Below are 23,904 nucleotides of genomic sequence, written 5' to 3' on the forward strand. Positions count from 1 at the left end.
CTTGTATTGTGCCGCTTGACTTGTTACATGTTTCACGTGCTCGCGTGAGCGCTCAGTGTAGTGCGCCATGGCAACAGCAAGCCCAGCCAGTGGATGTGGTGTTTCTTCGTCGGTAGCGGCGGCAGCCGCGTCTGCTTCGTCGAGACCTGGCGTGCTAATCAGCGGTATATTTCATTGTTATTGCTGGGCACATGTGACCGTATCGTCGATCGAATCTGATCACCATTACGTTTCACGATTGAGGGTTGCCTCATTTAGCGAAAGCAGGCGCGTACGTAGCTGTCGGGCAATGCTTATAAACCAGGCGCCGCAGCAGCCCGACGACGCGTGTCAGTGGTTGGTAGATATGCGGTGGTTACTCCATACGCTTCCGACGCAACTGAACAGCTCAATCATGCACAATTTATTGGATCTGGTGTGGTGCACGGTGCTTATAACCAAATGTCAAAGCATAAAGCGTGGCGATCGAGCAGCGCGGTACCTGCAGCGAACCAACGCGCGGCAGTGATCACAGATGCCAGCGCGACTGATACAGCCCAGGTGCTAGATTTTTATTTTTAGTATTTATTTATTTATACATACTGTCAATACCAATAGGGATTATAACAGGACTTGTTATAAATATATATTTGTTTACATATATTTTACGTTTGTTTACCTGGGATGGCTTTTCTTTCGAATGTCTGAATTTGGAACAAGCTTCGCTCACAGTGAACCTTAACGTAGATCGTGCGCGAAGTTTGTATTGAAGATATCGTGAACGGCAAGAATTGTTCGTGTGCGCTATCTCTGAAGCGAAATAAGCCAATAATATTGCAGCGTTAGGGCCATCTCCATTCTTTCTCTTGTTACCCTTACACCGTCTCACTGTGCTATGTTCCTAATAAAGTAATGTCGAGTCTTAACAATTGTCGAATAAATACATGTGCATATGACTGTAAACCGCTACTGACCGTGAGTGAAAAGCGCTTAGTGGTCAGCGAAGCAGTGTCTGCACGCACGTAAGTATTTCACTTGATCGACTGTGCGAATTTTTTTTTTTTTCGTTACTGTTATTCTTGCAAGCATGATGCTATTGTCCGCGTACCCATGCGAATACCGTTTTTTTTTTTTACGTTCTTACTTGCACGGGCTCATTTAGCGCATTTCTACGCCACGCACAGTTAGCGCATTACGGTTCCCGAACTCTTAACACTGGCGCTAAGCCGCATTGATGAGGTTGACACGTTCGTTTTTGCATTCTCTTGCTGCCCAAGCACATAGACAACGCTCAAAGATGGGTGAGCTCGATGCAGCTCCACACTGTTGAAGTTAATTACCTTTATGGGCAGGGCCGCGTAGGGTGCGTGTGAACGCAGACACTGTTTTGGTGGACACAGGGTCTGCATACATCTTCCATAGGACACGATTTTTCCAGATCGTTGCGAAGTGTATTTACCGACTAGTGATCTCGCAGAGTGCTTCAGTTTGTATTATACCGGTGTCACACGGCCACTTTTGATAGCGATCGAGAACGATCTGGATCGGAATGTTCGACCGCGATTGGCTCCCTTCCGCAGATTGAGCAAAGAAGCCAATCGCCACCAAAAAATTCGACCCATATCGGGCTAGATCACGATCAAAAGTGCACCGTGTGACGCCCGTATTAGGCACTGGAATGAAGTCGTGTTTGAAAGAATAACAAATGTAGCCTCTGTCACTACATACGAGAAGATATTGCATCGAAGAGCTGACAATTCTCGCAACCTGTTGGGAAATGTGCCGAAAAGAGTTTACCAAAATGCGTTATTTTACTGATGTGTGCATTGGTTCACATTAGACTGAAATGCCAAGTCCTCAGGTGATGCAGGAAACCGGCGAAGCGCGAACATACCACATCGCGGCAGTGGTCTCGCGGAGAGCTGTGTTGTGGATACACTTAGTCCCTACAATCGTTATTTTCCGCTGGTTGTTTGTGCACCCATAAACTGAGCAGTGCTGGCCTGTAGCCTTTTGATGAGTATATATGCCATTATTTACGAGCGTAAGCCATTCGTGACAAAAATAAACGGAAACATCGAAGGAAAGCTACCACTCCGCAATGCATGCGCAAGGCAAGCTCACAGTCCAGACCGAACAGGCAACACTGACACATACTCTCCACGCCAGACCGTCGGGAGCGCCCTTTTCACAAACCGACGTTTGAGCAGCGCCGGATGGATGGATGGATGGATGGATGAGGCTGAACCCTTTAAATCGGGCGGTGGCATACGCCACCTAGCCATGGCTATTAACATAATTTGTACTTTGTGGTGGGTGAAATTTCACCCCTGCCTTAATTTTATCCACCAATCAGATAACCTCTGTTTGGTTATTTCTACCCGCTTAAAGTCTATTTTGCCTTCACTGTCCCTAAACCCCAATGCTTTGAAAAAATCAGCCCCGTTGCCTTGCACTGTAGGGTTAAGCCCCTTACAGAAAAGTATGAGGTGTTCAGCCGTTTCCTCTTCTTCTCCACACGCACAGCACAACGTGTCTATACCTTGGTACTTGACTCGGTACATCTTAGTCCGCAATACTCCCGTCCTGGCTTCAAACAACAAAGAGCTTCCCCTAGAATTATCGTAGATATTTTCTTTGGCAATTTCTTGCTTGAAAGTTCGGTATGTGCCCAGTGCTGATTTCGTCTGCATCCCTGTTTTCCACAGACCCCTCTCTGTTTCCTTAACCTTTTTCTTAACCGCTGTTTCCTGGTTTGCACCCCTCCTGCAGTCCAAATATTTGATTGACAGTTTTCTGGTCAGCTTCCTCCATTTTGTATCAACATTCCTCATGTACAAATAACTGAAAACTCTCCTTGCCCACCGCTTTTCTGCCATCTCTCTCAATCGCTCCTCAAATTCTATCTTGCTGCTGGCTTCCCTGCACTCGAATGACGTCCATCCCATGTCACCCTGTACCCCCTGATTTGGTGTATTTCCGTGTGCTCCCAGAGCCAGTCTACCTACCCCTCGCTGCTTAACTTCCAACCTTGCTCGAACCTCTGATCTCATGCACAGGACCGCATTGCCGAAAGTCAAACTAGGGACCATCACCCCTTTCCAAATCCCTCTCACCACTTCGTACCTATTGTAATTCCACAGTGCCCTATTTTTCATCACAGCTGCATTTCTGCTACCTTTAGCCGTCACATATTTTTCATAGTTCCGTTAGGTACTCAGCCCCATTGTTTAGCCACACTCCAAGATATTTGTACTTATCCACCACCTCCAGCGTAACCTCCTGTATCCTATGCTCGCTGCCCTGATTATCATTAAAAGTCATGACTGCCGACGGCCATTTGCCGACGCGGGCGACGTCTAGCATCAGAACATGTTATGCCGCCGGTTTGGACTGTGTGCCTTACGAGAGAGCAGGCCGGCCGCTCTTCGGTTGTGTGATCTTCGCCGCGCATTATTTCGATTGTTTTCTTCCGTTTCGCTTGTCTTGTGCGGCTTGACTTGTTACATGTTTCACGTGCTCGCGTGAGCGCTCAGTGTGGTGTGCCATGGCAACAGCAAGCCCAGCCAGTGCAAGTGGATTTGGTGTTTCGTCGTCGGTAGCGGCGGCAGCCGCGTCTGCTTCGTCGAGACCTGGCGTGATAATCAGCGGTATATTTCATTCTTATTGCTGGGCACATGTGACTGTATCGTCGATTGAATCTGATCACCATTAGGTTTCGCGGTTGAGGGTTGCCTCATTTAGTGAAAGCAGGCGCGTACGTAGCTGTCGGGCAATGCTTATAAACCAGGCGCCGGCGGCCCGACGACGCGTGTCAGTGGTTGGTAGATATGCGGTGGTTACTCCATACGCTTCCGACGCAACTGAACAGCTCAATCATGCAAAATTTATTGGATCTGGTGCGGTGCAGTGTGCTTATAACCAAATGTCAAAACATAAGCGTGGCAATCGAGCAGCGCGGTACCTGCAGCGAACCGACGCGCGACAGTGATCACAGATGCCAGCGCAACTGATACAACCCAGGTGCTAGATTTTTATTTTTAGTATTTAGTAGTTATTTATTTATACATACTGTCAATCCCAATAGGGATTATAACAGGACTTGTTATAGAGAGATATTTGTTTACCTATTTTTTACGTTTGTTTACCTGGAATGGCTTTTCTTTCGAATGTCTAAATTTGGAACAAGCTTCGCTCACGGTGAACCTTAACATAGATCGTGCGCGAAGTTTGTATTGAAGATACGGCGTACGGAAGGAATTGTTCATGTGCGCTATCTCTGAAGCGAAATAAGCCAATAATATTGCAGCGTTAGGGCCATCTCTGCTCTTTCTCTAGTTTCTGTGCAATGTTCATAATAAAGTAATGTCGAGTCTCAACAGTTGTCGAATAAATACATATACATATGTGTGTAAACCACTACTGACCGTGAGTGAAAAGCGCTTTGTGGTGAGCGAAGCGGTCACTGCACGCACGTAAGTATTTCACTTGATCGACTGTGCGAATAATTTATTTTTTTTCGTTACTGTTATTCTTGCAAGCATGATGCTATTGTCCGCGCGTACCCATGCGAATACCATTTTTTACGTTCTAACTTGCGCGGGATCATTTAGCGCATTTCTACGCCATGCACAGTTAAGCGCATTACGGTTCCCGAACTCTAGCACTGGTGCTAGGCCGCGCTGATGAGGTTGACACGTTCGTTTTTGTATTCTCTTGCTGCCCAAGCACATAGACAACGCTCAAAGATGGGTGAGCTCGATGCAGCACCACACTGTTGAAGTTATTAACTTTATGGGCAGGGCCGCGCAGGGTGCGTGTGAACGCAGAGACAATGTTTTGGTAGACACAGGGTCTGCATACATCTTCCATAGGACACGATTTTTCCTGATAGTTGCGAAGTGTATTTACCGACTAGTTCTCTCGCAGAGTGCTTCAATTTGTCTTATACCGGTGTCACACGGCCACTTTTGATAGCGATCGAGAACGATCTGGATCGGAATGTTCGACCGCGATTGGCTCCCTTCCGCAGATTGAGCAAAGAAGCCAATCGCGACCAAGAAATTTGACCCAGATCGGCCTCGATCACGATCAAAAGTGCGCCGCGTGGCCCCCGTATTAGGCACTGGAATGAAGTCGTGTTTGAAAGAATAACAAATGCAGCCTCTGCCACTACATACGAGAAAATATTGCATCGAAGAGCTGACAATTCTCGCAACCTATTGGGAAATGTGCCGAAAAAGGTTTACCAAAATGCGTTATTTTACTGATGTGTGCATTGGTTCACATTAGACTGGAATGCCAAGTCCTCAGGTGATGCAGGAAACCGGCGAAACGTGAACATATCACATCGGCAGTGGTCTCGCGGAGTGCTGTGTTGTGGACACACTTAGTTCCCAAAATCGTTATTTTCCGCTGGTTGTTTGTGCACCCATAAACTACACAGTGCTGGCCTGTAGCCTTTTGATGAGTATATATGTCATTATTTACGAGCGTAAGTCATTCGTGACAAAAATAAACGGAAACACCGAAGGAAAGCTACCACTCCGCAATGCAAGCGCAAGGCAAGCTCACAGTCCAGACCGAACAGGCAACACTGACACATACTCTCCACGCCAGACCGTCGGAAGCGCCCTCGTGAAAACGTCTATAGACCTTTTCATCGGGCGAGGAGGAAAGGGCGCGCGACGAGCCTTTCCTCCTCTCTGGCTTGGGCGAGCCGGCGCGGCGCGGCTTGAATGTGGTGCCGGTCGCGCGCTGCGGAACGATTTGGAGGTGTTTTAGCTAGTTCTGAGTGCAATTTATGGGATGTCAGTTCTTACGAGGTCGTCGGACAACCACTGTGTAGCCTTTAGGCGCAGCAGTAGCTACGTATCTGGAAATTTCTCTCGGATATGCAAAAATGCGACGCGCATCATCAGCCGCGGTGTGTGTATGTGTTGTGAACTATGTTGGATGTATCGGTTTTCACTCGACGAAGAGTTGTTGTGAAACATTTCCATCAGCCACCGGCATCGTTCTCACGCATTTTAAGTCTAGTAGACTTCAAATCACTATGTCTACGTTAGCCTCCTGCAAGAGGCCGAAGGCTTTGCTCAATACAGCGAGCACTGCGGTTGGCAAACCAACATGATACACACAATTGCTTCGTGCTTAGATCGGCATTGCCTTTTTTGCCCTTTAAGGCACAATATACAAAGGGGATCGCATAAAGAGAATCCGACAGCTATTTGTAGGTACACAACTTCCGTAACGTGGGTGAAGGCGTCGTAAATGACTGAACTTAGGAGACTGAAAAAAAAAAATAGTTCATATGTCCTCCTTTCGCGGCAAAATAAAGCAAGAACATGGGATAACGACGCAATAGGACTCCGCGTGGAAGTGCCGCATGCTTGGACCACTTGGAACATACGCCATATAGAACAAACAGATCTATAACACAGCATTTAGTACTGACTTGGGCGCTCGCACAGCCTGCAGCTGAACGTTCGACCAATCGAAAAGTGCGATTCAAACTGTACGGTATGAGGTTATTATTAACCAAACTATTTTGTTTGTAGGCGGAAACCTTGCCCAGCAAACAAGGCAGTCACCCAGTGTATCTACACATAACATCTTGAGCGCTTGTCACAGAAAACAGCACGACTATTCTCCAGCAGAACGGTATACCCACGCTGTTAGGATCGTCAAATGTTTCGTAACTATACTCGTTGCAGTTAAACCAGAGCTTAGAATTACAGTGCTGAGAATGCTGCAGTAAGGTAACATTCGTGAAACGAATTTTCAGAAATACATAACTGATATCCGAGGCTGATTGTAAGCTCAAACAAACGCACGCACCTCGCGCTGGGTGCTACGCGTCCGCCCTAACACCAGCAGTTACTTCAACTGCTCAATTACTTCACACTTAAATTCCTTCACTACGCCTCACAGGACCGTTCCCCACGTAGAAGACGCCATTTCATGCTAAATAGACCGCACGAGTGCGAAAAAATCCACGAGAAACTGCCGCCGAGCCTATAGGCACCCTGCAATGCAGTTTGGCTGTACATGTCGCGCCACCTAGCAGCGGCGGTGAGCACCCGCGAGTAGGCCCTTACTGCCATTTCACCTTGGTCCGTATGGCGCTCAGGCGCGCCTGAAAGCTTCCTTTTCAGAGTTCTCAATGGATTCACCGCGACCACTCGGCAGCTCCTCCGTGAGAAGTGTGAACAAAAATAACATGCGCATATAGGCACCGGGCGCGGGATGAATTTGGACCGGTGGCGCCTTCATGCGGCTGCGCCGCGAATGTAATGGCATGTGGCGGCCGGGCCGCGCGCAGCAGGCGCTGCCGTGAAACCAAGTCTGATCAAACATGTTGCGTTTTTGGGTGCACCAACAGTTACTGAAACATGACTGAAGCTGGTTAGGCCATTCAATTTAATCGTTGTTCATCGCGGCATCGCGTTTTTCAGGCAGAAAGTCTGTATATGTGCGGTCCGTAGGCAACAGCTATAGCGCGTACAGTGCTCAGCAATTGAAACGCGATACTCGAATCGCATGGTCGCCAGCGCTTTTTGCACTGACTGTAAGCGCTGCGGACGCCAAACTGATATATTGTGGTGTAGAGTGAAAGCGAGAACCTTCGTAACGCATTATGACTGTATTTGGTCCGACGGCGCTCACCTGTGGCTCGAAAAAAAAAAAAAACGGCGGCAGCCGCGCGCTGCCAGCGCTTCAATCGCTGGGTACTGTACGTTTCCGACGCTGATTTGCTATGGTCTAGTTGTTCTAACGTTAATAAAAGAATCGTTCATAAGCAAGAGCTTCGTGTCCCACTTGCCTGTCTTCGCCTCCGCAGTGTAACGGCTCCGGAGCTTGGGCACCGAAGGCGAACACTCACATTTGTAGTCATTTTGCCGTCTTATCAGTGTATCAGTCTTCCTTTTAATGCACATTTTCCTTCATAGCAATTCCTAACTCTGGTTGAGTTCGGCACATGACTGTGCTGTGCATCGACGGCGAACGCCAACGCAGTGGTGTGTTCCCACTCGCCGCCACCGACGGCTCCCTTCGCGCTAAGCTATATAAAATGGGCCGTGACTGAAGATTGGGCTAGTTTATAAGCAATTAAGAATGGGGAAGCATTGCAAAGATAAAAGAACTACAACGGACAGAGAACGACTGACACATGTGCGATCGGCGAAGCAGCTCAAGAAACAGAATAAGGAAGACGTATGTCTCCTTTTCTTTCTGTCCATAATTTCTGTGTTCTTCGTCTATTTACATGATTAAATACGCGAGAATGTTAACGCGCACAGCAAAGTAACATCTGGAATATGGAATATAACTGCTGCAGTTCTACGTCTTAGCTTGCCGCGGTGAGCTCCACTCGCGTGGTGCATTTGCATCGCAATTTGCGCTCGTTTTCTGCTTTATATGCTACTTCATGGCACGAATGTGATCTGCCTCGTACAAGTGACGACCTTTCTCAAAATCAGACACACGAAAGTGCGTTTTCCGGTGAGTCAGCCCTTAAAACCCGCAGTGCCAAATCACTGGAAGCACCGAGCGCCTTCGTCCCGTCGTCTGCTTCACATGCCAGTGCTCTGACAGCTGCCGTTCGCGGCGCTGTTCGCCAACATATCGCCGGCGCGCCGCTGGCGCCTTACAACGGCCGCCCGGTGCCTATACCACAGCATATAACACGGGCGTTCGCCCAAGCCAGCATGCCAACTGCCCATAGATGGCGCTACTGCCTAGGCAATGGCGGCGCCCATGAAAAAACGGTCTCCTCCCCCTTCTAGCCACCGTAGCACCACCCTGAACGGCGGCGCTGGCATCGAGGCACGGCGGCGCTGGCATCGAGGCACCCTATAGAGGGTTGGTTCGACGCGCTCCCACTCGGCGAACGCTGCAACGAGCTGTGAAGAATTTGCCCTATTGTTCCCTCCTTGGGTGCGCAGGCCGTAAGGAAGTGCGCGCGTGCCGCCCCTCTAGTCCGGCTACAGTGGCTAGAATAGGGAAGTGTGACGAAGGCACCGCCGCTCGCGTGCGCGTTTCAGATGCAGCCGCAAGGCGGCGCTGACGCTTGTATTCACGTCGCCGGATAAGCGCCCCGATTCGCGATGCGCATTTACTTTTCTTTACCTCAAATGGCACATCTTGCTCAGCCACTCGTGTTCGCGAAGATCTCAGCAACATTATAGCGACATATGTGCCCTATAAATTCGCGTACAACACGTCATTTGCTTGCGAGATCTAGGCCGTCTTGGCATGTTTACCTCGAATCCCGCGCGGACACGACTCGAGTTTTGCTTCACTGCGGTCTTATTTTACGCGCCAAATTACTGTCTATAAACGCACGCTTGAACGAAAACAACTGTTCTTGCTTGCAAAGATGAATTTAGTCCGAGTTGTTCGGTAAAGAAATACGCAATTGGATTTCACTGAAATATATGTACCTGCCCTTAAATATATGTACAAGCCCCTCGCACTTCGTGGGGTGCCCACGAAGTGCGAGGGGCTTGTAAGTGGCCCTGAGAAGTGCTGCATCGCCTCCAAGTACCTCAGAAGGCTACTGCTCAACCAGAGGTGTCGAGCTAGGCAGCTAAAGCGTAAGGAAAATTACGCCAGGAAGCTATAGGCAAGGACCCAAGCTACGGTGCGCCGCCTAAGAGCCAAAGCGAAAAGCTTGGACGAGGCTCTCACGCAGCAAAAACAGGCAAATCACGCGAATGAAGAAAGTGCCCTGAAGAAGAACATCGAGAAGCTCCCACCCAAACAGAAGGCAGCAATCATGCAGTGCTTTGAAGCTGCAAAAATTATCAATAATTGCACCATATTTCGCTTATAACATACCAGTTTTCAAGAAATCTTGCAAACGTGAAAATATTGAGGCTTTCATACCAACTTGTCATGTTCGAGCTGCGCACAAGAGGGAACTCCACCGACCGCGCAGCCCCAGAACAGAGCAGCATGCTGTCACCAGCCTCTAGGAGGGATGGAGGATCGCAGTGCTCATCAAGTGAGAGCTCGACACCACGTACAAACACTTGGTGTTCGATCATGCTGTCCCCGCAACGAAACAGCACAAGCCTTTGGGCGTGAAGCAAGCTCATGATTGGCCCCAGTAGGCAGACGCTATATGCGACAAAAAGGGAAGTTTCAGAAAAAAACATGCTTGCCCCACTGATTGGACGGCACGATCACATTTTGGTAATCCAGAGTTGGCGGCAAGCGTGGGTGCTTCATCCGATGTGTCGGGTGAGGCCACGTCGATTCGCGATTTTTCTTTTTTTTCTTTTTTTTTTTTTTTTTTTTTTTTGTGGAGGTGCAAACTGTGGGTCCAACCTTTCTTTCGGATTCCTTTTCTTAGGCACTGGCTTGGAGAAGTACTTGGGGACGTTTGGAAAGATCGTCAGTATCGCACCCGGATGTAGGAATGGCCTGCTCCTTTCCTGGCGCACCAGCTCACCACTGATGATGTGTTCAAAGTGACGCGACACAAACTGCGGATCGAAATGCAGTTCGCACAAAGCGGCATTTCGTTCGAGTGGCTTGTCCACCCGAGGTATGTTGCGCTGCCACTTTCAGTACGTCTCCTCGTCTTACGGTACCCCGAAGGGCGCCAACTTCTTTTTGCACGATTTGTAACCAGTCGTGCAGACAGGCACAAAACAGTGACTTTGACGGCGGCTCATCCCTGAGCACTTGTCGGCACCGCACGAAACATTACTTCGCACGAGAATTTCCAACAGAAACCGGGAGAAACTCGCGGACCAATTCGTATCGAGCGCACAGCTCGACGTGGATGGATGGATGGATGGATGGATAAGGCTGAACCCTTTAAATCGGGCGGTGGCGACGTGATGATGATGATGATTTATTGGCATCCCCTTTGAAACGGGGCGGCGACAAATAGTCACCTAGCCTGCTTGATTTAATCAGGTATACTATACATGTTCTTTATCTAGCATTTTTGTATACCTATCATTACTCTTCTTTTTCAAAAATTTACCCTGTACCACTGCCTATGATTTTAAGAGATCAGGTCGCATCCATCTTTTCCCAACTTTTTTTCCACCAGTACTCTAATCGTCTCTTGCTGATCTCTACGGCTGATCTGTTTATGTTTCCTTCGACTTTAAACCCAAGCGCTTCTGGGAGTTGCACGTTACCTACGGTTCTCGCTGGGTGGATCCCGTCGCATTCCATTAGGATGTGCTGAGTGGTCTCTGGATCTTTACTGCAGCATACGCATGTCTCATCTAATTCCGAATATTTGTTCCGATATGTTTTCGTCCTTAGGCAACCGGCTCGAGCCTCAAATAGCAAGGCACTGCCCTTTGTGTTATCGTACAGATTTTCCCTTCTAATTATAAACGAGTGCGAGCGCCCCCTCTGCGGATGCATCACAAGGCGGCGACGGTGGTTGCCATAGGAGCCGCTGGGCGGTAATCACACTTCCCCTATTCTAGCCACTGTAGTCCGGCCGTGCCCCGAGGTCCCAATGCCCTCCCCTCCTTTCTTATCCTTGCCCTTGGCTTTGTTTTCTCCCACGGCCGCGTCAGTGGTATCCCCTTCGTGACCATCACTGACGTTTCCGCCACTGCTTCCCGGCGAGACGGATTCGGCTGCCTCAGCTGCACTCGCATCGGAGCCAGCTCCGTTCGCGGTGCTCGCCTCGATGCGTTCACCATTCCGGAATGGTGGCCCTCAGCTGAATTTCTGCGTTAGCTAGCTTTTCTTCTACCTCCTTCCTCTGCTTCTGCTCGCTTTTAATGATGATGATGATTGATGATGATCTATTGGCATCCCCTTTGAAACGGGGCGGCGACAAATAGTCACCTAGCCTGCTTGATTTAATCAGGTATACTATACATGTTCTTTATCTTGCATTTTTGTATACCTATCATTATTTTTCTTTTTCAAAAATTTACCTTGTACCGCTGCCTATGATTTTAAGAGATCAGGTCGCATCCATCTTTTCCCTACTTTTTTTCCACCAGTACTCTAATCGTCTCTTGCTGATCTCTACGGCTGATCTGTTTATGTTTCCTTCCACTTTAAACCCAAGCGCTTCTGGGAGTTGCACGTTACCTACGGTTCTCGCTGGGTGGATCCCGTCGCATTCCATTAGGATGTGCTGAGTGGTCTCTGGATCTTTACTGCAGCATACACATGTCTCATCTAATTCCGAATATTTGTTCCGATATGTTTTCGTCCTTAGGCAACCGGCTCGAGCCTCAAATAGCAAGGCACTGCCCTTTGTGTTATCGTACAGATTTTCCCTTCTAATTTCTTTCTTCTCATTCTTGTAAATCTCCATTGTCCTTTTCGTTTCCATTCTTTGCATCCAATTCACGGTCTCTATTTCTCTCACTTTCTTTCTGATGACCCCTGGTTGTCTATTTACAGTTCCCAGTGAACCATTAATGTACCATAGATGTTCATAGAACATCATGTTTGAGACATTGGACACATCCTATAGATATCTATATTTATCCAAACAACATTACAAATACGTACCATGGATAATCTAAGTCCCATCCAGATCACGTTGCTCTAACGTTGAAAGGATGTCGCAGCTGGACATAAGTAACCTCTAATAGATGTTCTTTTTGGGGATGCAGGAGGTCCATAGAACATCTAGTGGATATTTCCTGCTGACGCTATACTGAGCTGCATACCTGCGAGTGCCACAGCAGATGTACTATTGAATACAAATGAAATGGGAACAGCAGAGTGTGTGGCCAAAACGTAACTAAAAGCACAGTCTGCGGCGTCGGCCAGCGATCATTTTACACGCATGTGGTTACATGTACAACCACATGTACCACATGTACATGCATGTGGTTTCGATGCGGAGTGCGGGGCTGCTTGTCCTAGTGCGTATTACGTCACCTGTATTTTGTTTGAAGCTTGTATTCTCACCCCACTATTGCAGTGCCATTCCTATCTGTGATTACTTTTTAGGTGGCTAGCACTGTTGTTGCGCATCCAATGCAATACATTTTTTGTGCTATTCAAATTACGATTAGACACTGTCAGCTTTGATGGTGGTAACAAAAGCAAAGCAATGCACGTTAGCAAGCTGGGTAGCATGCCAGCTATATCACACTACAGATGTAGCGATGGTGCTAGTCACCATAACACTGTACTGCCAGGTGGGTATGGCACTGTCGAGGAGAGATGAGAAAACAACTTTCGGACAAAATACGGGTGACGTTTATCGCAATAGGGCGAGCTGCGCTGCACTCTTCCTCGAGAACTACATCCCCACGCACGTGCACAACGACTGGCCGACGACATGCACAGTATACCTTTAGTTATGCTTCGGCCACACACTCCGCTGTTCGCATTTAATTTGTCCTCGATGGTACATCTGCTGAGGCACACTAATGGCACAGTTACCCCCATTGTCGGCATGTAGCTGGTGACTTTGCTTGAAATGTTTTGTTAACGTGTAAACGTGTGAATGTGAAAATATAAATTGCAACACTTATTAAGGTGAAATCCTTAGATGGCTCGATGGTCGAAAAATCCGATGTCCAGCGTTGCAGCACCAAAATTTAATGGCACCAAAATTGGGGATTGAACCTTCGACCTTTGGTGTTAATTAGGTCGAAGCAAATTAAGACATAGTTCATCAAGATAGAGTTAATTGAGGCACTCTAACCCACGGCCTTTGTTGGGAGTCAAAACCACTTGGAGAGATGGGCGAATCGGCCACATCTCCAAATTATCTCCAAGTTGGATTCCAATTGACATGGTGAAGGTAGAGTCGAACCCACTACCTTGGGTGTTCATTAGAGCGAAGTTACTTAAGGCAAGTTAATTAGGGCAGAGTTAATTAAGGCACTCGAACACTCGATCTTTGGTGGAAGTCAAACTCATGACTTTTGGTGTTAATTAAGGCAAAGTTAATTAAGATACAATTAAGGCACTCAAACCCTCGACCTTTGGTGGGAGTAGAGCCCGCAACCATTGGTGTTAATTATGACGAAGTTAATTAAGGCACTCGAGCCCACAACTTTGGTAGGAGAAAACAATAGAAGTAACAACGCATGCGAATGAGAATGACAAATAATTTAATTAATGCTTCGTGAGTGCGCAGGCTTCTGCCTTCATCCTCTTCAGTGTTCGCTAAAGTGACTGTCAACTTTTATATATAGTTCTAGCGCTCATCAAAATGCGAAAACTGTGCTAACAAAACCGTAAATCCGCATTTTGATCATTATGCATCATTACAAATCCTGCAATGGATAAATGAAAAATAGTGAGTTCAGTAATCACTAGGTAAAGCACACCAGTGAAACTCACAATGTCATACCAATGTTACTTTTTTATTTATACAACTGATAAAGCTTTATTACAAAAATGATCGGCCCCCAGCCACGCACATGTATGAAATTATTCATTACATGTTCCCGCTGTATACAAACAGGTTAAACGCGGATCTAAAAAAAACGTAATCAAAAACAGATTCTTGAAAATTAAACTTCATTAAAACACAAGTAACGAGTAGGCACAAAATGACTAGTAGGCACAGTGACACAATTATAATTAAAAAGAATAAAACTGATTAGTAAGAGGTAGTATAACATACTAATTAATGACCAAAAGCGCATGGCCTGCTTGCCAGCACTTGCTTCTGGGGCCACCGGATTCAAGATAGAAAGCCAGTACTTTCTAGCTGCATTGAAAAAAAAATGTGGTTGATCCCTCTTATATAGGAATCGGTATAGAACACGAAAGTGAAACGTGTCTTCACAGAAGTAGTGTAATGTTTATTGCACATTGATATATAATGTCTATTGGTGTTTTGTGGCTAAAGCGCCCTTAGGCGTTGATGCACCCACGCTGACGCCTGGTGGCACGTCTCCTCCATCACGACTACCAACGTCGATGACCATGAGCAACCGTCGTGCATATGGAAGCTGCACTACGCTGCACACGCTAGCACAACGCGAAAGACGAAGCACGTAACTGACACACTAATACAACGCGCAAGACAAAGCACGTAACTGAATCGTCACCGAGTCAAATCAGCGCGTACAGCGCGTCGTAATTGCAGCCTCCGCGATCAACTTCAGAAACATTTTCAGAGCTAATTGCGGAGGCCACGCTCCGCTGTGCTGAGTACGGTGAACGCCACCTAGGTGGCGTTGGTAGTGCTTCTTGATGCCAGCGTCCCTTCGAATGCTGGCATCGAGGCGTCGTAGTGCTGAGACCACCGAAGCGTTCACTGTCGGTGCGCGTTAGTGTCATAATGCAGTACTTCTCTTTTCTGCTCGTAGGCGGCGGCACCGCCCCGAGCAAGAGCGCGGGTACACGGAGGAGTGTTAGATATATAAGGCGCGTCTGTGTAGCTCTCTGCAAATGCGTTTGTGGCGCAATGGGTTAAACGCTCGGCGATCTATCGTCGCGGACCGAGAGGTCGTGGGTTCGATTTCCAAATTTTGCATGTTTGTGGAACTTTTTCTTCTGGTTTCTTTCTTTGTATTATGTTCTGTGACGTATTTCCGTGACGGAAATACGTCAGTGAAGTCTTGGTGGACCCCGGCATAAAACACTTTCGTGTTAATATATGGTAAAATAAATTCCACGCAAGCAGAATCCAGAGATGGAATGTTCATCTTGATAGGCAACTTGGTCAGGCAGCTTCTCAGATCACAAAAGTGCCAATAACATAATGCTGCCAGAGACTTAGAGATAGGCATTGCAAATGAGAAACATCCCTGACACTTGAAGAGGAACGCAGGAAACCAAGCGATACAAACATGTGCGAAAATTAACCATCAGAACATTGCCTCCCGAGTATTCCCGTAAGCGCTCCGCAAGGCGAACAAACGTACCACAAATAGCAGTCAGAAGCACAGCTCGAAATTTCAGCACGCAACTGTACAGTTCTGCCTAGTATACACGTACTTGGGCCATGGTCAACCGCACAAAAGTCGAAAAGACACAAATAAAGCACACGCTGCTCACGCCCGGAATATTGCTGCGCACTTGCATCGAGGCGCGTGTTGCTGAATTGATATCAGTGGCGATGCGAAGTCAGAGCTATTGCGAGTTCAAGCTGGTTCAAGCTTCTTTTTTTCTTTATAAATTGTCGTATTACATCAGCAAGTTAAAGGTTACGTATTTTCAACAGTGTACTAATAGATATAACTGAAAAATAAAGCATCTTTCTATGAGAAAGAAAATGACGTAACCGAGACCGAAAGCATAGCGAAAAAAATGGCGAAAGTATTGGCTTTTGCGCGCGGTGTCCGGCAGCAACGTTACTAGACCTCCAACAGTGCGAGCAAAGGTCGTGCTAAATTTCAAAATAATTAATTAAATGCTTTTGCTCTCCTAGCTTCCCATTGTTATGCATTAGAGACAATTTGCTTGTATTTCTGCGGCATAGTGCTTGCATCTACTCATAACGCACTATGTACGATCAATGCACGAGAGCTTTGAATGTGCAAGAGATGTCCAAATCATAAGGACATTCGACGTCCTCTGGATGACCTTTGACTGCCACGTACCACTCGAACGTACGATAGATGTAAACTGGACGTCGTTAAATGTCTTGGATATTTGGTCTTTTGTGGTACATCCAATGGATATTTGTGGTTCACTGGGTTTCGATTATCCTGTACTTGGTTGCCAACTTCCTTGACCTCTTCCTCCATTCTGTGTCCACGCTTTTCATGTAGAGATACTTGTGCACTTTAGCCGCCCATTTATTTTCATCCATGTTCCTGAGCCTTTCTTCAAAACTAATTTTGCTTTGTGCTTCTCTGACTTCAAAAGAGGCCCAACCCATGTCTCCATGCACTGCCTCATTTGTCGTATTACCGTGTGCTCCCAAAGCCAACCGGCCTACTGATCTTTGGTTAACTTCCAAACCCGCCAATATATCCGATTTTAAGCATATAATGGCATTTGCGAATGTTAGCGCTGGCACCATTACTCCTTTCCAGATTCCACGCACCACCTCATACTTATTGTGGCCCCACAGTGCTCTGTGTTTCATTAATGCTGCATTCCGCTTCCCCTTTATTTTCAGATTATCTTGGTGGTTGCTTGAGTAATTCTTTCCTTCGTTTATGTGTACGCCGAGGTACTTATATTGCTTCACTATGGGTATTACTTGCTGTTGAATTGACACCACGAAGTTACTCGTGTGCTCATTAAAGATCATAATCCCTGATTTCTCTGTGCTAAACTTAAGGCCTAGATTTGTCGCTGCGTTCCCACAGATATTCGCAAGTATCTGTAAATCTTTTTTATTGTCCGCTAGTAGCACAATGTCGTCTGCGTACATCAGTCCAGGGATCTTCTGTTGCACCATTTGTCCATTACGCATGTAGGATAAATCAAAACCTAATTCGCTGTTTTCCAGTCGTCTTTCTATGCCCTTGACGTAAAGCGTGAACAACAATGGTGACAGAGGGCATCCTTGCTTCAATCCTTGGTGAATTCCCACCATTTCATTTCCTTTTCGGCCTTCCCATGCCACTTGTACTTGGTTGTCTCGATATATCTCCCTCAGCAGCTCCACGAAATCGTCATCTATGCCTTCGTATTGAAGAATATCCCACAACAATTCCCTGTCTACGTTGTCATAAGCTCCTTTAATATCTAGAAATGCTATCCATAAAGGTCTTTTCTGAGCTACTGAAATCTCTATGCACTGAGTTAGTACAAACATATTGTCTTCTAAGCGTCTGCCTGGCCTGAACCCATTCTGTAGTTCCCCCAATACACCGTTTCCTTCCACCCACTTCGACAGTTCTAATTTTATGGCTTGCATTGCTATTCTATATATCACCGACGTTACTGTAACTGGCCTGTACGAGCTCGTCTTATCCTTATCTCCTTTGCCTTTGTAGATAAGATTCATCTTGCTTTCACGCCATCCAACGGGAATATTCTTTGTTCTAATCACTTGCTCTATGGCATTAGTCAGCAGTGCCTTGCTTTTTGGACCGAGGTTTTTGATTAGCTGTATTGGGATTTCATCGGGTCCTGCTGCCGTGTTGTTAGGGACATTTTCTGCTGCCTTTTTCCAATAAAAGCTTTCTATGCTGAATTTTGATCTCTCAAGCCTCTCTGTTGTTGCTTAAGTTAACGACAACGCGCGCCCCCTCGCGGTTCCGTCACATTTCCCATTCTAGCCACTGTAACCGAAATCGCGCCGCGTTTCGACGCGTACAAGCCGTGCCTCACCGTTTGCGCATGCGTGGGCGCGCGGTCGCGAGCTTGCGCACGTCCGCAAGCTCGCGACCGCGCGTGTGGTCATAGAATAAAGAACCAGCTTGGTGTGGTCTGGGCTTAAGGCGCACCACGCGGACGACTTCGAGTCGTTCGCGGCGCCGCTGTGATGACGTTACACCATTGGGCGCGACCTCATAGGAAGGCACCACAGCGTCGGAGTATCTAATTCGTTGTGAGAAAGGTTGGCGCTATCTTCTGCAGCACTTGAGGGAGCACGGCTCAGCGCCTATCTTGTAGGGTCCAAAGTATTGGCGCAGGAGCTTTTCTCTCAGTTGGCGTCGTCGAAGATTGTAGTGCCGGCTGTCAACCCTCTGCTGGTTTTTGATACGCAGGCGAGAGCTGTCGACCTTCGGCGCGCTGCAAGTAGGTGGCAACGTCGAGATTGTCTTCGTCGGTGACGTTCGGTAGCATGGCGTCAAGCGTTGTTGCCGGGTTCCTTCCGTAGACCAGGAGCCGTATTCTGAAACGTTCGCCTAGGCAAAATTTCTTTTTTCGCTTTCAGGTGTGCGCCGATTGGCTGTTTTAGCAAAATTGGATGAGCTGATTGGGTGGTTGAGCCCGACGTCATTCAATTTTGCTCAACCAGTCAATCAGCGCGCACGCTGATTTCGCCTAGGCGAAATGAACGTTTCAGAATACGGCCCCAGGTTGAACGGCGCCATGTGCGTCGTTTCTTGCACGGCCGTGTTGTATGCGAAGGTCACGTACGGAAGGATATGGCATCCCACGTCTTGTGTTCGACGTCGACGTTTGTATGTACTATCGACCAAAAAAGTTTACGGACCACGGGATCTCAGAAAACGCCAAGTATCCGAGCAGTACATCGCAATGTTAATTGTTCGCATATACCAGTAGAGGCTGGAAATGGGAATACCAGGCTGCGTTTTGAGGCTGTAGAGATATTCAGCTTTTTGTCAGATCTCTTGGTCCGTTAACTTTTTTGGTCATAGTACATTGCCAGCATGTCGGCGATGGTCTAGCTATTTAGGCGCTCGGTGAGGCCATTCGTCTGCGGGTGGTAGGCAGTGGTCCGGTGATGGCTTGTCTGGCTGTATCGCAGGATGGCTTGAGTTAGATCTGCCATAAAGGCCGTACCTCTGTCGGTGATGACTTCTGGGGCACCATGACGCAGGAGGATGTTCTCAATGTAGACTCTGGCTACCTCGGCAGCACTGCCTTGGGCAGTGTCGGCGGAACATTAACCGGGAATTTCCCATAATTACCCGAAAATCTGCATGTATAATAGTCTATTTTCGCTAATCTGATGGCCCTGGTAAGTTCGTTTCATGTCATCTTATAGACAGAAAGAAGCTTCATTTTTGTGGAAAGAAACATATTTGAAAGAGCTTATTTCACTTCTTTATTCTATTCTACAACTCATGTGTTATCCATGGTTTCCTAGCTTTTTTGTGTTTCACTAGTGGTGCGAGAGGAAAGAAGTGGTCATATGCATGTATGAAGCAAGACATGAAAGCATAGTAGGCTTCCTCTGCATGCGATTTATCCAAAATTTTATGCCACTTCTGTTTAGATAGAAATTCTCTGAACGTACTCATATTTCTACCTGATAGATTTCTAGTCATTACAACTCTTTTTTCAATGCATGGTCGATCACAAAATATAGGTAGGTGGTCAATTAAATCACATTGCGAGTACTCCTGATGAAATGTTGTCAGGATGGAAACTAGCAATACTAAGGTTGAGTACGGCTTCAGTGGTGGGTGCAATTCTAGAGGGTACATTGATTGCATTGGTACACCCATAAGACTCAAAAACTTAAATTGTAGATAGTATGGGTTGTCAGGCAAAGCGTTAATGTTGAAATCACCATTAAAAACATTTTGAAATTTCAGTAATTTTTCTTTATTACGTGCGCTTTCATTTTTCGCTCTCGTTCATAGCATACAGCCGATGCAGAAGGGCATTGGCATACGCACGTATCTTTTTTCCAGTGATCCCGTTTCACCGGCTTGCAAATGTTAAAAGTTATTGCTCAGCGCAAGATGCTACCTGCATGTATCAAAACACTCTTGATTATTGTCACCAATTCGATTTGTTGTCTATGTTGCCACCAAACCTTATGTAATCAGATTGTATGCATGACGCAAATAGTACATGTTTTACATTCAGAACGCTGCCTAAGTGACCGGCTAAGAGAATGTTAAGAAAGATGTTAGTTGACTTGCATTTCACTGCAGCTTTTGTGGCTGTGAACTGCTTTTTACTCAGTGTAGTTCTGTCAGCAGAAGCGGTGACAAGCTTAGACGTTAAATAATAGAGGCTGAAAAGATTTAATGTCGTGGCTCTTGGTGTGCGAGCACCTCATCTGTGCACGTGTCAGATTAAGAGTTAACCTTAAGAATTTGAATTGCACATGTGTAATGTGTGTGTAGTATAAACACGGGTCGTTGAAAATGAACCTTTCTTGGAAGTTAACACTTGTCTGTCGTATCGTTTCTTCTGTCTGTGTGCTTTTATGCACTACAATATGTAAAGATTGCGGGTTCTGTCGTCGACGACCCTCAGAGTGCACTGCAAAGCACAAACCTAATGTTACGAGTGACATGGGCCAGACAAGACACTTCGCCATTACAGTATTGGCCGCTACGATTCTTGTGTAGTATCTAGGCAGAGGCACATTTTGAGTAACATTCTTCCCCTGGACTGTTTCAGCCGTGCAAATTAATTTAAAATCTGGGCTTTTATGTGCCAGAACCCCAATATGATTATGAGGCATGCCGTAGGGGCAGTTCCAGATTATTTTTGACCACCCGGGTCTGTTTAACGTCTACCTAATGCATGGTACACGGGAGTTTTTACATTTCGCCCTCATCGAAATGTGGCCGGGATATTGGTCCCGTGATTTCAGGTTTAGCAGCACAATACCAAAGCCACCACGGCGGGTCGGGCCAATACTCTGGTGGTCCAATCAACCTGGACAAACACGGAGAATGCGTGCCATGGGAATGCTGCGCTCGTCCAGGCACCAACCACGGCCTGGTCTTTCACTGAATATACCCAATATTCGAAATACCGATTAGTAGACATTTGATTAGCAAACCGAATTATTAAAACGTTCACTATTTGATTCGAAATGGAATATTCGAGTGTTTGCACACCTCTAATTAATATTGTTTACAAAAGAGCAACCTTTATGGAGATATAGGGATTGACCCGATTTTGATACAAGCTTGTCCAGGGTGCAAAGATCGGGAATTATTGGCTTGAAAACGAAAGATATGAGTGAGACAGGAGCAGTCCAGGAGGGTCCGCTTAGAAAGCTTCGCAGTAAAATTGTAGCTGTGTATAGCACACCACTTTGGTACACAGTGCCTACACACTTGATTCCACTCATAAGGCAAGCTTTCAATGCACCAGGTCTATTGTTTTATACTCCAATACTGGCTATCAGTTTCATCAGCATATCACATTGATCATTTCATATTCCAATAGGATTAACCCTATAAAGTTTCTCTACTAGATTTTGTCAAAAGGAGACAACTGATGTCAGGAGATGATCCTAGTTAAATATCAACAAAATCGGAGGCAACTTTTTTTTATCTCTGTGTCTCTGTGCAAAAGCTGTCAAATTTTCTTTTTGCTATTTTTCCAATTTTGATGCCAAAATTCAATAGAAAAGCACATAAGCACTACATATATTTTGCTGGACATTCAGAAAGTTGCCAAGTATATGTACACAAAGAATCCCAACAGGAGCCCATGCTTGAGCTTCCTGTTCAAAAGCATGTGTTCTCAAATTGCTTATGATTTACGACGTTGTCTAATAAAGGTGTAAAAAAGTATGAAAGCATAGAAACTTTTTTTTTTTATACATTATCAAAGTCAATTCTTTTTCCATGCCACAGCAAAGACATACGCTGGAAAAACAAGCTCAATTTAGGTTGCCTGTCTCAAATAAAAATTTTGTTCAACTAAAAAAATAGTTGGGACCCTGCCTATCGAAACACATCTGTGCCAAGTCACAAAGCCGATTGAAGCTACAATGCAATGCAACGATTGTTTTTAATATTTGTTTACTAAGGAAAGCAACTCGTCAGGCTTTAAAAAAAACACAGGTGGGCGTGTTTCTTTATTTCTGAAGAAAGGAAACATTTACAAAAATGACAGCAGTGAGTAGCATTTCCTTTTACTACTTGGCTAGTTAAAATCGAGGTATTCTTTTGTGATTTTAAGAGCCATCTATGGGGCAAATCTGAAGAAACTGTGGCAAAAGTAACACAAATAAACAATTTCAATGTTTGGGGCCAGCTGCAGTTTGCTGCATACTTGCTTTGCTACACTATACTGCCAGAGCGCCCTACGTATCTCCACCACCTGTGTTCATGCATATTTGAGTGCCGCCATCTTGAGCTGCTGTGGTTTTCTATATGCAACAAACTTAATTCAGACTCAAACCGACCTGTGCTACCAGAAGAGGGGTCTAGCAGCTATGCGTCACCAAACAAAACATACTCCTGTACATACAATGCACACACAGAGTGGTGAACTCAGACCGACCCCCGAGTTGAGGGGAGTCCTAGTGAACCCCAGATAGCCTGAATCTGGGCAAAATGAAGCACATCTGAAACACACGCGATTGAATTTGAGATGGCTGGAAGGATGATCTCTAGCAAACCTATGCTTGCATCCAGGAGCACTGCTCATTGGAAACAATGAGCCTGAGTGAGGACATGCAAACAATGGATTCATGTACATCAAGTGAAACAAAAAGGAATTGCATCACATTGTCAGAGTCATGGAGGAAGGAAAGCGCAGGAGAAGCCCCGGCTAGCACGGATGTGTTGGAGAAGGTGTGGCGGAAGTCACGTGCTGTTTTTCGCAAAGGAGCACTGGGACGGGTACCCCAAATGTCAATGCTGCCATAGCAACTGCTGCTGCTCTCGGTCTCTGAAAAGTGAGATAAGATTTTTCCGCCAGTGTTTTTCTCGCAGCACCTTTTGTTCACGAGAAAAGCTCACTTTGGAGTGTGGTGTGTAAGCTTGAAAGTTGGGTGATTCCACGAGAGATCAACACGGGTCCAAAAATTCATGTTTTAGATTTCATTCGATATTTTACATTTTGTGCGCATATCACTCGGTAGTACGAAAGTGAACTTGCCTTCTTTGACAAATTGATACTTTAGGAGAAAAGAAATATCGAAGTTCTTCAGGTTGCAGGCGCCATTTTCATGCACCGGGCATTCTTGCAAATTCACAACAATGTGAAATACAAAATATTACGGCTACAAAGAATGCATTTTCTTCTGTAAAACGTATACGTAAAGAAGAGTCAGCAAGCGTGGTTTGAGGCTTCTGTGCAAAACGGAAGTGTTTTAGAAAAAATTCTTAATTTGCTACACCTCTCGAAATTTGCTATATTTACGAATTTTTATCTACTAAACTAATGCATGTAGCCCTTTGAAATTTGGTGGGCTATGATACCTTAACCTGTTCAACGATTGTGCTGAATATTGTTGCTGTAGCGCAAATTTCCATTTTTACAGTTTGCCTCAAATGTGAAGTTTTGACGAAAAGGAACACTATTTAAAAATCAAAATAAAAAAACCCCATCGTTAACTTTTCTCAAAATTTCGTAAACAGCTGTCCACAGACACTGGAAAAAGAACATTAAAAGACATCTTGCATTATTTTGTTTTTAATAACAATATAT

At 46.1% G+C, this 23,904-nt stretch overlaps 1 long non-coding RNA gene across 1 annotated transcript; it reads right to left on the bottom strand.

Annotated features, from left to right (window-relative positions):
- Nucleotides 1-14,037: 14,037 nt before the first annotated feature.
- LOC125942655 (uncharacterized) lies at nt 14,038-16,591 on the bottom strand. The gene is made up of 2 exons (XR_007465287.1): nt 15,822-16,591; nt 14,038-14,659 (listed from the first exon to the last, which is right to left on the bottom strand). It is a non-coding gene; the product is annotated as an uncharacterized LOC125942655 (long non-coding RNA).
- Nucleotides 16,592-23,904: the final 7,313 nt, after the last annotated feature.

This window comes from Dermacentor silvarum, chromosome 1, assembly GCF_013339745.2.
Source record: "Dermacentor silvarum isolate Dsil-2018 chromosome 1, BIME_Dsil_1.4, whole genome shotgun sequence".
NCBI lineage: Eukaryota > Metazoa > Arthropoda > Arachnida > Ixodida > Ixodidae > Dermacentor > Dermacentor silvarum.